At 42.4% G+C, this 16371-nt stretch overlaps 1 long non-coding RNA gene across 3 annotated transcripts; it reads left to right on the top strand.

Annotated features, from left to right (window-relative positions):
* Nucleotides 1-12014: 12014 nt before the first annotated feature.
* LOC123061662 (uncharacterized) lies at nt 12015-14982 on the top strand. Of its 3 annotated transcripts, none has more exons than XR_006429214.1 (4): nt 12015-13029; nt 13169-13356; nt 14052-14520; nt 14599-14982. It is a non-coding gene; the product is annotated as an uncharacterized lncRNA (long non-coding RNA). The 3 variants fall into 3 exon arrangements; XR_006429213.1 differs by having other exon boundaries at nt 12015-12375; nt 12615-13029; nt 13169-14520; XR_006429212.1 differs by having other exon boundaries at nt 13169-14520.
* Nucleotides 14983-16371: the final 1389 nt, after the last annotated feature.

A 16371-nucleotide genomic window follows, 5' to 3' on the forward strand; every position in this document is an offset into this window, starting at 1 on the left:
TAGATCGATGCATGAAATAGTTGCCCCAGCTAGTGTTTAATAGTAGTTTGGATTGTGTCTAATTATCCGAACCTTGCCTGTTATCGACCCCTCTGGGGATAGTACTTTGTTTGAATCCATCTATGGGAATTGTTGCTACTTTTGTGTGCCCATGATTCCGTGAATCATGTGAGAACCATCATAATTGTTGCCGAAATAGATGCGTCCTCACTAGTTTTTTCATGAATATGGCATAGTAAGACATAAGTTGTCACGGTTTATCATACGAGCAGTGTGTGTTTTGATGAAATAGAGCACTCGTTCGAGAACCGTGAGCTAACGTATACATAAGTACTTGTAAACACTATTGGTGCTACCCCACTTGTAAGCAGTTGTGCAAAACACGGCACATTGGCTCAGCTCGCTTCAACACTAGGCTATCAACCAGCTAACAATCAACAATCTGCTCTCTGACATATAAGCAACTATGTATCTTGTTACAGTGGTTCATGCAGTTAATTAAGGCCACAATGTAATAAATTCCAAACGTTCACACGCTAGTCCAGCGCTCATGTGGAACACTCACATTAAACTCGTCTTCATAAAAAACTTGAAAAGCATAAGTTAAGAAATTTTATACATCTCAATGATTCATAGAACATAACAAACATATACTAGTTCACAACAAAAGACAAAGTTGTGATAAGGTTTACAAATCAGGAAAAAACAAGCAAGGCTTCTCTGAGCAAACGGCCTCCCGGCAGGCTTAAATTTCCTGGAGTTCACTCTAGTTTTTTCTTGTTGCCACCACCCAGGGTTAGGTTCTCTCATTCCAGAATAACCAATTATAATTGCGGTCTCAGCTGGAATGCTGAACTGAACCATGCAATGTACTGACCAGCTGAAATGCTTGTGCATTCCACTAAATTTAAGCACCGCTATTTGCAGAAATAAGCAGACCAGAATGCCTCTTGTCCGCGCACCTGTCCAAAAAACCGCCGTGCAGCCATGCCAGCTAGTCCTTGGTCCATGGATGAACTGGTAGAAAGTGCATTCCGGACTAGGATGCAGTTGTTTTCGCTCATCCCTGCACTGCAATCAGGAAGTAAAACGTAAGAATCAGCTTCTTCTAGATTACGTCGGTCATTCTACCTTAGTTACTACCAATGTAGGGATACCTTGAAGACGGGAGGTTAGACGACGACAACAAGGGATAGCCATCTCATTTTGTGCAGTTGTACTAAAACTGAGGTGTGTGCTTTTGATTGCACAGATAGAAACAATACGGAGACAGACATCCCGAAACGATATGGAGACAGACATCCCTATTTGCGCAAATATGAAATACGGTTATTTAAACAGTGAAAAATATTACTACTTTCCCCCGTTTCCTCTTAGAACCAAGTCCTAGATTCATGCTACAGCTTTCCCACTTTCTTCCCTGTTTGAACCAACGCTTTGAGTCGACTATATGAACTAGCTGTTGGGGAACGTAGTAATTTCAAAATTTTCCTACGCACACGCAAGATCATGGTGATGCATAGCAATGAGAGGGGAGAGTGTGATCTACGTACCCTTGTAGATCGACAACGGAAGCGTTTGGTTGATGTAGTCGTACGTCTCCACGGCCCGACCGATCAAGCACCGAAACTACGACACCTCCGAGTTCTAGCACACGTTCAGCTCGATGACGATCCCCAGACTCCGATCCAGCAAAGTGTCAGGGAAGAGTTCCGTCAGCACGACGGCGTGGTGACGATCTTGATGTACTACTGTCGCAGGGCTTCGCCTAAGCACTGCTACAATATGACCGAGGTGGAATATGGTGGAGGGGGGCACCGCACACGGCTAAGGAACGATCACGAAGATCAACTTGTGTGTCTATGGGGTGCCCCCTGCCCCCGTATATAAAGGAGTGGAGGAGGGGAGGGTCGGCCCTCTCTATGGCGCGCCCTAGGGGAGTCCTACTCCCACCGGGAGTAGGATTCCCCCTTTCCTAGTCCAACTAGGAGTCCTTCCATGTAGTAGGAGTAGGAAACAAGGAAGGGGCGCAGCCCCTCCCCCTAGTCCAATTAGGACTAGGCCTTGGGGGGGCGCGCGGCCTGCCCTAGGCAGCCCCTCTCTCTTTCTCGTATGGCCCAATAAGGCCCAATACTTCTCCCGGCGAATTCCCGTAACTCTCCGGTACTCCGAAAAATACCCGAATCACTCGGAACCTTTCCGAAGTCCGAATATAGTCGTCCAATATATCGATCTTTACGTCTCGACCATTTCGAGACTCCTCGTCATGTCCCCAATCTCATCCGGGACTTTGAACTCCTTCGGTACATCAAAACTCATAAACTCATAATATAACTGTCATCGAAACCTTAAGCGTGCGGACCCTACGGTTCGAGAACAATGTAGACATGACCGAGACACGTCTCCGGTCAATAACCAATAGCGGGACCTGGATGCCCATATTGGCTCCTACATATTCTACGAAGATCTTTATCGGTCAGACCGCATAACAACATACGTTGTTCCCTTTGTCATCGGTATGTTACTTGCCTGAGATTCGATCGTCGGTATCCAATACCTAGTTCAATCTTGTTACCGGCAAGTCTCTTTACTCGTTCCGTAATACATCATCCTGCAACTAACTCATTAGTTGCAATGCTTGCAAGGCTTATGTGATGTGCATTACCGAGAGGGCCCAGAGATACCTCTCCGACAATCGGAGTGACAAATCCTAATCTCGAAATACGTCAACCCAACATGTACCTTTGGAGACACCTGTAGAGCACCTTTATAAGCACCCAGTTACGTTGTGACGTTTGGTAGCACACAAAGTGTTCCTCCGGTAAACGGGAGTTGCATAATCTCATAGTCATAGGAACATGTATAAGTCATGAAGAAAGCAATAGCAACATACTAAACGATCGGGTGCTAAGCTAATGGAATGAGTCATGTCAATCAGATCATTCACCTAATGATGTGATCCCGTTAATCAAATAACAACTCTTTGTCCATGGTTAGGAAACATAACCATCTTTGATTAACGAGCTAGTCAAGTAGAGGCATACTAGTGACACTCTGTTTGTCTATGTATTCACACATGTATTATGTTTCCGGTTAATACAATTCTAGCATGAATAATAAACATTTATCATGATATAAGGAAATAAATAATAACTTTATTATTGCCTCTAGGGCATATTTTCTTCAGTCTCCCACTTGCACTAGAGTCAATAATCTAGATCACATCGCCATGTGATTTAACATCAATAGTTCACATCTTTATGTGATTGGTTCACATCTCCATGTGATTAACACCCAAAGGGTTTACTAGATTCAATAATCTAGTTCATATCGCTATGTGATTAAGACCCAAAAAGTGATCATGTTTTGCTTGTGAGAGAAGTTTAGTCAACGGGTCTGCCACATTCAGATCCGCATGTATTTTGCAAATTTCTATGTCAATAATGCTCTGCATGGAGCTACTCTAGCTAATTGCTCCCACTTTCAATATGTATCTAGATTGAGACTTAGAGTCATCTGGATCAGTGTCAAAGCTTGCATCGACGTAACCCTTTACGACGAACCTTTTGTCACCTCCGTAATCGAGAAACATATCCTTATTCCAGTAAGGATAATTTTGACCGCTGTCCATTGATCTACTCTTAGATCACTATTGTACTCCCTCTCTTAACACAGTGTATGGTATACAATAGATTTGGTACACAGCATGGCATACTTTATAGAACCTATGACTGAGGCATAGGGAATGACTTTCATTCTCTTTCTATCTTCTGCCGTGGTCGGGCTTTGAGTCTTACTCAACTTCACACCTTGTAACACAGGTAAAAAACTTTTTCTTTGACTGTTCCATTTTGAACTACTTCAAAATCTTGTCAAGGTATGTACTCATTGAAAAACTTATCAAGCGTCTTGATATATCTCTATAGATCTTGATACTCAAATTGTAATCAGCTTTACCGAGGTCTTTCTTTGAAAAACTCCTTTCAAACACTCCTTTATGCTTTGCAGAATAATTCTACATTATTTCCGATCAACAATATGTCATACACATATACTTATCAGAAATGATGTAGTGCTCCCACTCACTTTCTTGTAAATACAGGCTTCACCGCAAGTCTGTATAAAACTATATGCTTTGATCAACTTATCAAAGCGTATATTCCAACTCCGAGATTCTTGCACCAGTCCATAGATGGATCGCTGGAGCTTGCATATTTAGTTAACACCTTTAGGATCGACAAAACCTTCTAGTTGCATCGTATACAACTCTTCTTTAATAAATCCATTAAGGAATGCAGTTTTGTTTATCCATTTGCCGGATTTCATAAAATGCGGCAATTGCTAACATGATTCGGACAGACTTAAGCATAGATACGAGTGAGAAACTCTCATCGTAGTCAACACCTTGAACTTGTCGAAAACCTTTTGCGACAATTCTAGCTTTGTAGATAGTAACACTACTATCAGCGTCCATCTTTCTCTTGAAGATCCATTTATTTTCTATGGCTTGCCGATCATTGGGCAAATCCATCAAAGTCCATACTTTGTTCTCATACATGGACCATATCTCAGATTTCATGGCCTCAAACCATTTCGCGGAATCTGGGCTCATCATCGCTTCCTCATAGTTCGCAAGTTCGTCATGGTCAAGTAACATGACCTCCAGAATAGGATTACCGTACCACTCTGGTGCGGATCTCACTCTGGTTTACCTACGAGATTTGGTAGTAACTTGATTTGAAGTTACATGATCATCATCATTAGCTTCCTCACTAATTGGTGTAGTAGTCACAGGAACAGATTTCTGTGATGAACTACTTTCCAATAAGGGAGCAGGTACAGTTACCTCATCAAGTTCTACTTTTGTCCCACTCACTTCTTTCGAGAGAAACTCCTTCTCTAAAAAATACTCAGAATTTAGCAACAAAAGTCTTGCCTTCGGATTTGTGATAGAAGGTGTACCAAACAGTCTTCTTTGGGTATCCTATGAAGACATATTTCTCCGATTTGGGTTTGAGCTTATTAGGATGAAACTTTTTCATATAAGCATCACAACCCCAAACTTTAAGAAACGACAACTTTGGTTTCTTGCCAAACCACAGTTCAGATTGTGTCATCTCAACGGACTTAGATGGTGCCCTATTTAACGTGAATGTAGCTGTCTCTAATGCATAACCCCAAAACGATAGTGGTAGATCGGTAAGAGACATCATAGATCGCACCATATCTAATAAAGTACGGTTATGACATTCGGACACACCATTATGCTGTGGTGTTCCAGGTGGCATGAGTTTGTGAAACTATTCCACATTGTTTTAATTGAAGACCAAACTCGTAACTCAAATATTTTACTTCTGCGATCATATCGTAGAAACTTTCATTTTTGTTACGATGATTCTCCACTTCACTCTGAAATTCTTTGAACTTTTCAAATGTTTCAGACCTTTGTTTCATCAAGTAGATATACTCATATCTGCTCAAATCATCTGTGAAGATCAGAAAATAATGATACCTATCGCGAGCCTCAATATTCATCGGACCACATACATCAGTATGTATGATTTCCAACAAATTTGTTGCTCGCTCCATTGTTCTGAAGAACAGAGTCTTATTCATCTTGCCCATGAGGAATGGTTTGCAAGCATCAACTGATTCATAATCAAGTGATTCCAAAAGCCCATCAGCATGGAGTTTCTTCATGCGCTTTACACCAATATGACCTAAACGGCAGTGCTACAAATAAGTTGCACTATCATTATTAACTTTGCATCTTTTGGTTTCAATATCATGATTATGTGTATCACTACGATCGAGATCCAACGAACTATTTTCATTGGGTGTGTAACCATATAAGGTTTTATTCATGTAAACAGAACAACAATTTATTCTCTTACTTAAATGAATAACCATATTACAATAAACATGATCAAATCATATTCATGCTCAACGTAAACACCAAATAACATTTATTTAGGTTCAGCACTAATCCCGAATTTATAGGGAGTGTGCGATGATGATCATATCAATCTTGGAACCACTTCCAACACACATCGTCACTTCACCCTTAACTAGTCTCTGTTTATTCTGCAACTCCTGTTTTGAGTTACTAATCTTAGCAACTGAACTAGTATCAAATACTGAGGGGTTGCTATAAACACTAGTAAAGTACACATCAATAACATGTATATCAAATATACTTATGTTCACTTTGCCATCCTTCTTATCTGCCAATCACTTGGGGTAGTTCCGCTTCCAGTGACCAGTCCCTTTGCAGTAGAAGCACTTAGTCTCAGGCTTAGGATCAGACTTGGGCTTCTTCACTTGAGCAGCAACTTGCTTGCTGTTCTTTTTGAAGTTCCCCTTCTTCCCTCTGCCCTTTTCTTGAAACTAGTGGTCTTGTCTACCATCAACACTTGATGTTTTTCTTGATTTCTACCTTCATCAATTTCCGCATTACGAAGAGCTTGGGAATCGTTTCCGTTATCCCTTGCATATCATAGTTCATCACGAAGTTCTACTAACTTGGTGATGGTGACTAGAGAATTCTGTCAATCACTATCTTATCTGGAAGATTAACTCCCACTTGATTCAAGCGATTGTAGTACTCAGACAATCTGGGCACATGCTCACTAGTTGAGAGATTCTCCTCCATCTTTTAGCTATAGAACCTGTTGGAGACTTCATATTTCTCAACTCGGGTATTTGCTTGAAATATTAACTTCAACTCCTGGAACATCTCATATGGTCCATGACGTTTAAAACGTCTTTGAAGTCCCGATTCTAAGCCATTAAGCATGGTGCACTAAACTATCAAGTAGTCATCATATTGAGCTAGCCAAACGTTCATAATGTCTGTATCTGCTCTTGCAATAGGTCTGTCACCTAGCGATGCATCAAGGACATAATTCTTCTGTGCAGCAATGAGGATAAACCTCAGATCACGGATCCAATCCGCATCTTTGCTACTAACATCTTTCAACACAATTTTCTCTAGGAACATATCAAAATAAACACAGGGAAGCAACAACGCGAGCTATTGATCTACAACATGATTTGCAAAATACTACCAGGACTAAGTTCATGATAAATTTAAGTTCAATTTAATCATATTACTTAAGAACTCCCACTTAGATAGACATCCCTCTAATCCTCTAAGTGATCACGTGATCCAAATCAACTAAACCATGTCCGATCATCACGTGAGATGGAGTAGTTTCATTGGTGAACATCACTATGTTGATCATATCTACTATATTATTCATGCTCGACCTTTCGGTCTCCGTGTTCCGAGGCCATATCTGTATATGCTTGGCTCGTCAAATATAACCTGAGTATTCCGCGTGTGCAACTGTTTTGCACCCGTTGTATTTGAACGTAGAGCCTATCACACCCGATCATCACGTGGTGTCTCAGCACGAAGAACTTTCGCAATGGTGCATACTCAGGGAGAACACTTCTTGATAATTAGTGAGAGATCATCTTAAAATGCTACCGTCAAACTAAGCAAAATAAGATGTATAAAAGATAAACATCATATGCAATCAAAATATGTGACATGATATGGCCATCATCATCTTGCGCCTTTGATCTCCATCTCCAAAGTACTGTCATGATCTCTATCGTCACCGGCATGACACCATGATCTCCATCATCTTGATCTATATCAATGTGTCGTCACACCATCGTCTCGCCAACTATTGCTCTTGCAACTATTGCTATCGCATAGCGATAAAGTAAAGCAATTATTTGGCGCTTGCATCTTATGCAATAAAGAGACAACCATAAGGCTTTTGCCAGTTGCCGATAACTTTAACAAAACATGATCATCTCATACAACAACTTATATCTCATCACGTTTTGACCATATCACATCACAACATGCCCTGCAAAAACAAGTTAGACGTCCTCTATTTTGTTGTTGCAAGTTTTACGTGGCTGCTACGGGCTTAAGCAAGAACCAATCTTACCTACGCATCAAAATCACACTGATAGTTTGTCAAGTTGGTGATGTTTTAACCTTCGCAAGGACCGGGCGTAGCCACACTCGGTTCAACTAAAGTTGGAGAAACTGACACCCGCCAGCCACCTGTGTGCAAAGCACGTCGGTAGAACCAGTCTCGCGTAAGCGTACGCGTAATGTCGGTCCGGGCCGCTTCATCCAACAATACCGCCGAACCAAAGTATGACATGCTGGTAAGCAGTATGACTTATATCGCCCATAACTCACTTGTGTTCTACTCGTGCATATAACATCAAACCATAAAAACCTAGGCTCTGATACCACTGTTGGGGAACGTAGTAATTTCAAAATTTTCCTACGCACATGCAAGTTCATGGTGATGCATAGCAATCAGAGGGGAGAGTGTGATCTACGTACCCTTGTAGATCGACAACAGAAGCGTTTGGTTGATGTAGTCGTACGTCTCCACGACCCAATCGATCAAGCACCGAAACTACGACACCTCCGAGTTCTAGCACACGTTCAGCTCGATGACGATCCCCGGACTCCGATCCAGCAAAGTGTCGGGGAAGAGTTCCATCAGCACGACGGTGTGGTGACGATCTTGATGTACTACTGTCGCAGGGCTTCGCCTAAGCACTGCTACAATATGACCGATGTGGAATATGGTGGAGGGGGGCACCGCACACGGCTAAGGAACGATCACGAAGATCAACTTGTGTGTCTATGGGGTGCCCCCTGCCCCCGTATATAAAGGAGTGGAGGAGGGGAGGGCCGGCCCTCTCTATGGCGCGTCCTAGGAGAGTCCTACTCCCACCGGGAGTAGGATTCCCCCTTTCCTAGTCCAACTAGGAGTCCTTCCATGTAGTAGGAGTAGGAAACAAGGAAGGGGCGCAGCCCCTCCCCCTAGTCCAATTCGGACTAGGACTTGTGGGGCGCGTGGCCTGCCCTAGGCAGCCCCTCTCTTTTTCTCGTATGGCCCAATAAGGCCCAATACTTCTCCCGGCGAATTCCCGTAACTCTCCGGTACTCTAAAAAATACCCGAATCACTCGGAACCTTTCCGAAGTCCGAATATAGTCGTCCAATATATCAATCTTTACGTCTCGACCATTTCGAGACTCCTCGTCATGTCCCCGATCTCATCCGGGACTTCGAACTCCTTCGGTACATCAAAACTCATAAACTCATAATATAACTGTCATCGAAACCTTAAGCGTGCGGACCCTACGGTTCGAGAACAATGTAGACATGACCGAGACACGTCTTCGGTCAATAACCAATAGCGGGACCTGGATGCCCATATTGGCTCATACATATTCTACGAAGATCTTTATCGTTCAGACCGCATAACAACATACGTTATTCCCTTTGTCATCGGTATGTTACTTGCCTGAGATTCGATCATCGGTATCCAATACCTAGTTCAATCTTGTTACCGGCAAGTCTCTTTACTCGTTCCGTAATACATCATCCCGCAACTAACTCATTAGTTGCAATGCTTGCAAGGCTTATGTGATGTGCATTACCGAGAGGGCACAGAGATACCTCTCCGACAATCGGAGTGACAAATCCTAATCTCGAAATACGCCAACCCAACATGTACCTTTGGAGACACCTGTAGAGCACCTTTATAATCACCTAGTTACGTTGTGACGTTTGGTAGCACACAAAGTGTTCCTCCGGTAAACGGGAGTTGCATAATCTCATAGTCATAGGAACATGTATAAGTCATGAAGAAAGCAATAGCAACATACTAAACGACCGGGTACTAAGCTAATGGAATGGGTCATGTCAATCAGATCATTCACCTAATGATGTGATCCCGTTAATCAAATAACAACTCTTTGTCCATGGTTAGGAAACATAACCATCTTTGATTAACGAGCTAGTAAAGTAGAGGCATACTAGTGACACTTTGTTTGTCTATGTATTCACACATGTATTATGTTTCCGGTTAATACAATTCTAGCATGAATAATAAACATTTATCATGATATAAGGAAATAAATAATAACTTTATTATTGCCTCTAGGGCATATTTCCTTCACTAGCTTGACTTCTAATAATAGTAGAAATCTAGGTGGCTTTGGAACAGCGGACGGAAGTAGAAAAGGATCCACACGAAGGGATCTGGGGCAGTAGAGCAAGGCAGGTTTCGAAGGAATATATACCTGAGGGTCATCGGCATGTGGCAAAGACGGTGTCGGGAGGCCGCATCTTGGCCACAATACCGCAGGGAGGAAGAAGGGGTCGGAGGCCCTCCTGAGCCGGCGCTCTCTCGGAGAGAACGGCATGGCCGCCGATCGGGACGCGTGGGCAGCCGTTGGTCTCCTCCTCGCCGCCGACGACAGCGTGAATGATGCACCTACACCCCTGCCCCGGTCGAGGTTGTCCGGCCGGATTTATGACCAGCCGTGAGCTGAGAGAGAGTGTGGCCACCTATGTGTTGCTTAGATCTGGAGAGCATGAGAGAGTGAACGAGAGGAACCCTAGTAAAGCAAGCGCTAAGGCTCCTGCTTTTATATATAGTGGAGTGATTTTGTTGTACCAGCTTTAAAAAAATGCGCTCCTACGTGTACGCGCGAGTGGGTGTGAGAGAACTAGTGCGTGCATGCACCGCTTCTCTTCGTGAGAGTACAATATACTATGCCCAATGAACGTTCGCCGCAAGAGTAATAGTATAAGTGTGTGACGTGTGAGCTAAAATAAAATATGCGCGCCGTCTTTTGTTTTTTAGAAGTTCTGAGGGTAGGGTGTGAAGAGCACATATGTGCGTGACATCTACCTGCAGATAGATGGTGGGTGCGATGTGCGAGTCTACGAGAGGACTCGGGAGAGTTGCGACTCGTGAGGGTGCGTGTGCGTGAGAGAGAGGGGGCACGTATCAATGCAATGCATGTTTCCGTAAATCATTACCCGACAAACGTTCGCCACAAGCCTTTTTCTAACGGACGCCGTAAGAACCATTAGATCGGCATCCGATAGTGTCAGTTTTGCCATGTCATTTAACAGAACAACCACTTCTCCTACGCACAAATCTTTCACATGAGTGTTAGCAACTACCGTATGCTCCCTCCGTTCCGAAATGCAGTGCATATAGCTTTATTGAAAATTCAAATCTCGCAAACTTTTACCGAGTTTTCATGTACCAAATTGCACATGTAGAATACCATGTATATATCATTTCATTCATCTTCGAGAGGTAACTATAAATATGGGTGAGGAGTCTACAAAGAAAAACCATCGTATCACCCGCATCAATTTCAAGCATCCTTTAGTGTCGAGGAATATCATAGGAACTCTATATGATATGATTTCTATAGGATTTTTCCTTTAGAGCCAATTGGTTCATAGGAATAGATTCATATACTCCACATTTCAAAGGAAATAAACATGATATCATTTCTATAGCTTTAGAGCCACTTGGTTCATATGAATGGATTCCTATACTCCCTTAATTTCAAAGGAAAATAAACATTAGCGTATATTCAATAGAAAAGTTCCTATGATATGAACCAAATTACATCTCTTTTCTAATCCCTCCTCATAGGAATTGAGATACATGTCATCTCTAGATTCAATAGAAAAGTTCCTATGATGTGAACCAAATGGCATCTCTTTTTCAATCCCTACTCATAGGAATTGAGATGCTCCATGTCATCTCTTTCCCTACAACTTTCATGTATACATCTTCTATTCATAAATAGATAGTGCAACTCACTGATAGCTTTTTTCCAAAACATACAACTATAGCACAAGAACTATATAGTGTGCTAATTAAGGACAGTAAAACTGAGCCTAAAGCGAGCTCTCTCAGCGATTTGCGTTTCTGCGTCCGTTTTCATCGTCTCGACGTTGGTGGCCGTTAAATCAACCTGTCCCGCACTGTGTGAAACCTGGACCAGCTGTTCTGTGGGCTGCTGCTCCCGAGGCCGAAACGAAGGCCTCTGGTGCACTGGGCCACCGGCCAGCAGCCAGCCCATTCCAGCGCTACTGGGCTTCGCTAAAGGGATCCAGTGGATGCGAGGCATACAGAGAGCAGCGACCGCGTCCATCCATCCAGTCCTGATTCAAGGCGCAGCGGAGTAACCGCGTTCAATCCATCCAGTCTAGATGACTGGTGTGCGTTGCTCGATTGGATCCGTCGGAGGTGCGGGATGGGACCGAGGCAAGCCGATGCGTGCGATCGATCGACCGGAGGAGCGGAGCAGCCCTCGCGTGCCGGACGTCGCAATGCGTGCGATCCGACCTTCGCCGTGGCCTGCAGTGCGTTCAGGTGGTGGGGGGCATGGAATCCCAGGCGCCGACACGAGGCTGTGGCGCGAGCATTGAATCATGCGCTGTCGATTCGAGTTTCATTTGTTGGTGATTCCATAATTAAATTGCAGTTTCTACACGCCATTACTGGTAATGGTATGTGCCGCTCGAGTCCTCCAATAATTCAGAGCTATGTCTTTACTGTACGCGCCTCCATATGATCCGTTTTGCTGCTCTTTGTCAATTCCCCTCCAGCCCTCCTGCAAAATCTTCTCCCGCAACCATGACTGTTCGTGGCCTGTCTGACATACTTCCTACTACCTCTTCCTTTCCCCAAACTTGTGCATATCCATGTTCTTATTTAGACTACTCTTTTTGTTCCCAAATGATTGCAGGTTTTCTAGCTCGTTGGAGTTTGCTTGCGGTGGGCTTGCTCTTCGCTGGTTCTGCTTGATTACAAGGTGAAGCACTACCCAGTGTTCTGTGATACCGTTCCTTCAACCTTGCACGCCCCCACCCCTCGCAATAGCAGGCGACACCTGGAGATGGCGACGGCAGCATTGCCAGCTGCACTCATGCGCCTCTTCCCCCGTCAGACTGACTTTCGTCCTTGGTGACTCATGGTGCGGCCTCTATCTTTATGATTTTCTTTTTCCACCCGATGATTACATTATTTCCTCCCAATCTAAATTTTGTACAGTAATTATAAATACTGGGAGGTTGTCAATTGATTTGACCAGATACTGGAGAATGGTATCGAGTTTTTATTCCAAATTCTTCGGCCGATAATCTCTAATGGCTTCCCAACAGGTAGTTAATTACTTCACGTGTACTGTTATGTCTTATCGCTTCATGTTTTATCATATATGTTTTTACCGCATACGATTGCTCACGTAACATGTTTTGGTGTTATTCATAACATGGTGCTATTTGCTGCTGCATGTGACAGGTTAATTAGAACACTATAGTAAAATGCGAAAAAAATTTGTAGCCGTACTGTTCTAGAGGAGGGGTGAAGCCTCAATATGGTCTGCTTCTATCCACAAATGAGCAAAGCTCAATAATCTTGCGGACATTTCTACATATGTATGTGGATTTTCAAGACAGGTACAGGCATTGCATCATTCCAAGCATAAGGTGAGTTTCTTTCTAGAATTCGAACAGAATATGAATCAAGCTGCAAGGAACTTCACTCCAAGAGATCTCAGATCCATGCCTAAAACTGAAACTTCTCAGTTCTTGACAAACTAATAGTATTTCACAATGTGCTCACGTTTTTGTCGCCTTCCATGTAGATGCAGCCTTTCCCTTCTGGGATGTTCATGCGCAGCTTTTTCTAACTTACAGTATTGAATTTTCATCCAGATTATCACCGATGGAACCACCAGCTAATAAAATGGGGCAGAAATGCGTCCTCTATTTGCTCATACCATGCACACGAATGGATAATGAAATAAGTTATTTACTCTTCAGTTACACATAAATCTAAATAGTTCTCTTCTATTTTCTCCCTACCATGCACGAGAGAGTAGTTATTTACTCTTCAGTTACACATAGCATCTAAATAGTAGTAATTGATATCCTATAAAAACCTTAATTTGGATCCATCAACTGATAATCATGCAATCAGTTAACCTCGCTGCTCACATGCCATCCCTCTATTTATATACATGTTTGTAGCTAAGTAGCAACTGACATCTTATAAATATCATTAATTTCCACTGGCCATTAACAATTCTGCATCCATTTAAACTGACTGCTACGTGCCATCCCTCTGCTTACATAGAACGTCTGTAGTAGATATTGGAACACTCAACAATTCCTACTCGTAGGTACCACGCCTACACTCTCCTTATGTATTACGCTGGTGCTGTGAGGAATCTGGCTGGAGCAAAACCAATGCATTTTCAAGGCAAAACATGCACCGGCTGCTGACATGGTGGCGGCGAGCCGACAAGCCGTCCAACTATGGCGCCAAGCTGGAGCAAAGTGCTTAGAACTACCTTTTGTTGAGCTACCGGCAGGAATCGACTAATGTAACTTTTCATTTTTTGGACCCTTTGATCTTCGGATCTACGCCATGTGTTTGCTTTTCCCATTGCTTCCTGCTTAATATATGAATGCCGGCAGCGCTGGATCTTTCAAAAAAAAAACACTCTCCTTATGTATATTTGTCTACTTTGCACTCAAACGTAGATGAATCAATCTGGGGATGAGTCTCATCCAAGGATGGCTTAAAGTATAGAGCATGCATTAGATGATACGTTGAACCACGATGAATCTACTCACTCCTCCTCAAAGGTACCAACTATTGAATACTCTCATGCTTTGTACCTTGCACCTTTTCCTTCACAGATCATTTCTCAACTTTATTTGTAGATATATCATGTGGTGACAAAACCTATGCAAGAAACCTTCAAGCCACCGACCCTAAAGATAATGTTCAACTAAGCACGAGGCGTACAAGGATCCTTCCACGTTCAATTCCTTTCACAGAATTAGACCCAAGTTCTTCACTTGGAAGTTATTATTAACCCAACATATGTTTTTGCTGCCACCTAATTATGAAACCAAAATTTGTATATTGTCAGGAAAGATTGGAATTCTGTGAAAGGAATTGGATGTGTAATGTTTTAGATCATATAGTCCCAGTATTATTAAGCCATCATGTACTTGAAGTTATTTGTGCCCTTAGAATGCCGCGTTTAGCAAATCTAAGAACATGCCCTTCCTTCAGTTATGTACTCATAAGTATTTGGCAGATTTGAACGTGCAATCATCTGAAAGCTTACTCCTTCCATTTATGTTCTCATTATAACCATTCAGGGACCTTGAATCTGATTTGTCCAATGTGATCTTACATTAGAAAAAACATGCTTCATTATGAATCTGATTTGTCCAATGTGATCTTACATTAGAAAAAAACATGCTTCATTATGGGGAAACAAAGTTGATTTAAGCAATAGAACATTGATAACCAAATTTATTTTCTCTTTAGTCAATCCTCCATAGTAACGTCTTTTTCTTTCAAATTGACCAAAAAAACATGTATCAATATTGCTTATAATGTGCAAACAGATTTATCCCACACGACAAGACACTGCTACAATTGATGTGCAAAATTATTCCTTATGTATTAATGGACTAGCTATTATCAGCTTCATGGGAGACACTATCACCTTGTATCAACATATTATTATATTTATAAACTAACATAAACTCTAAGTTTGTCCATAGATTTCTAACACTCTCATGCAACATTCAAAATAGACGGGCGCGGCAACGCGCGCATCGACGATCTAGTAACTTTGAAAGATGGTCGCTGGATGAAGCTAACCCGATAGTGCAGAGATAGGCAAATCCGAGCACTATTGGCCGTTGGATATCATCAACATTCCACCAGATCTGCCACATGTACAATTTAGAAGACTCCATGGTTGAACTTAAGCATAATGCACAAACCTCAAAACACAAGTACTTCTCCTTTGTTCTAGAATCTTCTGTATCATAATTGATTTTTTTTCTAAATGAATTGCCATTATTAGTTTTTTACTTTATGATTTACAATGCACAACCCCATGAATCTTAACATTTTTATAAGAATAATTGATTTTGAATGAGATGAACTATAAGAACTAAACGAACATCTACATCATGCATATATGACTCAAAGCTTTACATGCTATAACGTGTATTTATTCATAATTTGGCTTCAAAATCTCATGCGTTCAATACATGTGTACCTTACTAGTTTTGAGTAGAGTAGCAAATTTCACGCGGCCCCGGGTATATCAAAATGCAGGGCCCATGCATCATTGCCTTTCGGTCGAACCTACGTCCACAATTTTTTGTACGTACTATATCTCCACTAGTCCCCGAACCCAAAATGCCGCCTCGTTCCCGTAAAACCAAGCGGCCCACACATATTTAAGGCGTCGACTTGAACCCGTTTACTACAACGTGACCCCGCACGCCGTAGTACTCCTACAAACCCTACCGCCGCACTCATCATCGGTTTTCTTCAAGAGGACGAGGGAGAAGCCGATTTGTAGTGGAGGCGCTTTCAAAAAAAGGATCTGTAGTGGAGACCCCTACCCTAGGGTGCCCTAGGTAGTTGCCGCACGCATCATTGTTTTCTCTTTTCTTTATGCT

Source organism: Triticum aestivum, chromosome 3A (assembly GCF_018294505.1).
Source record: "Triticum aestivum cultivar Chinese Spring chromosome 3A, IWGSC CS RefSeq v2.1, whole genome shotgun sequence".
In the NCBI taxonomy this organism is placed as follows: domain Eukaryota; kingdom Viridiplantae; phylum Streptophyta; class Magnoliopsida; order Poales; family Poaceae; genus Triticum; species Triticum aestivum.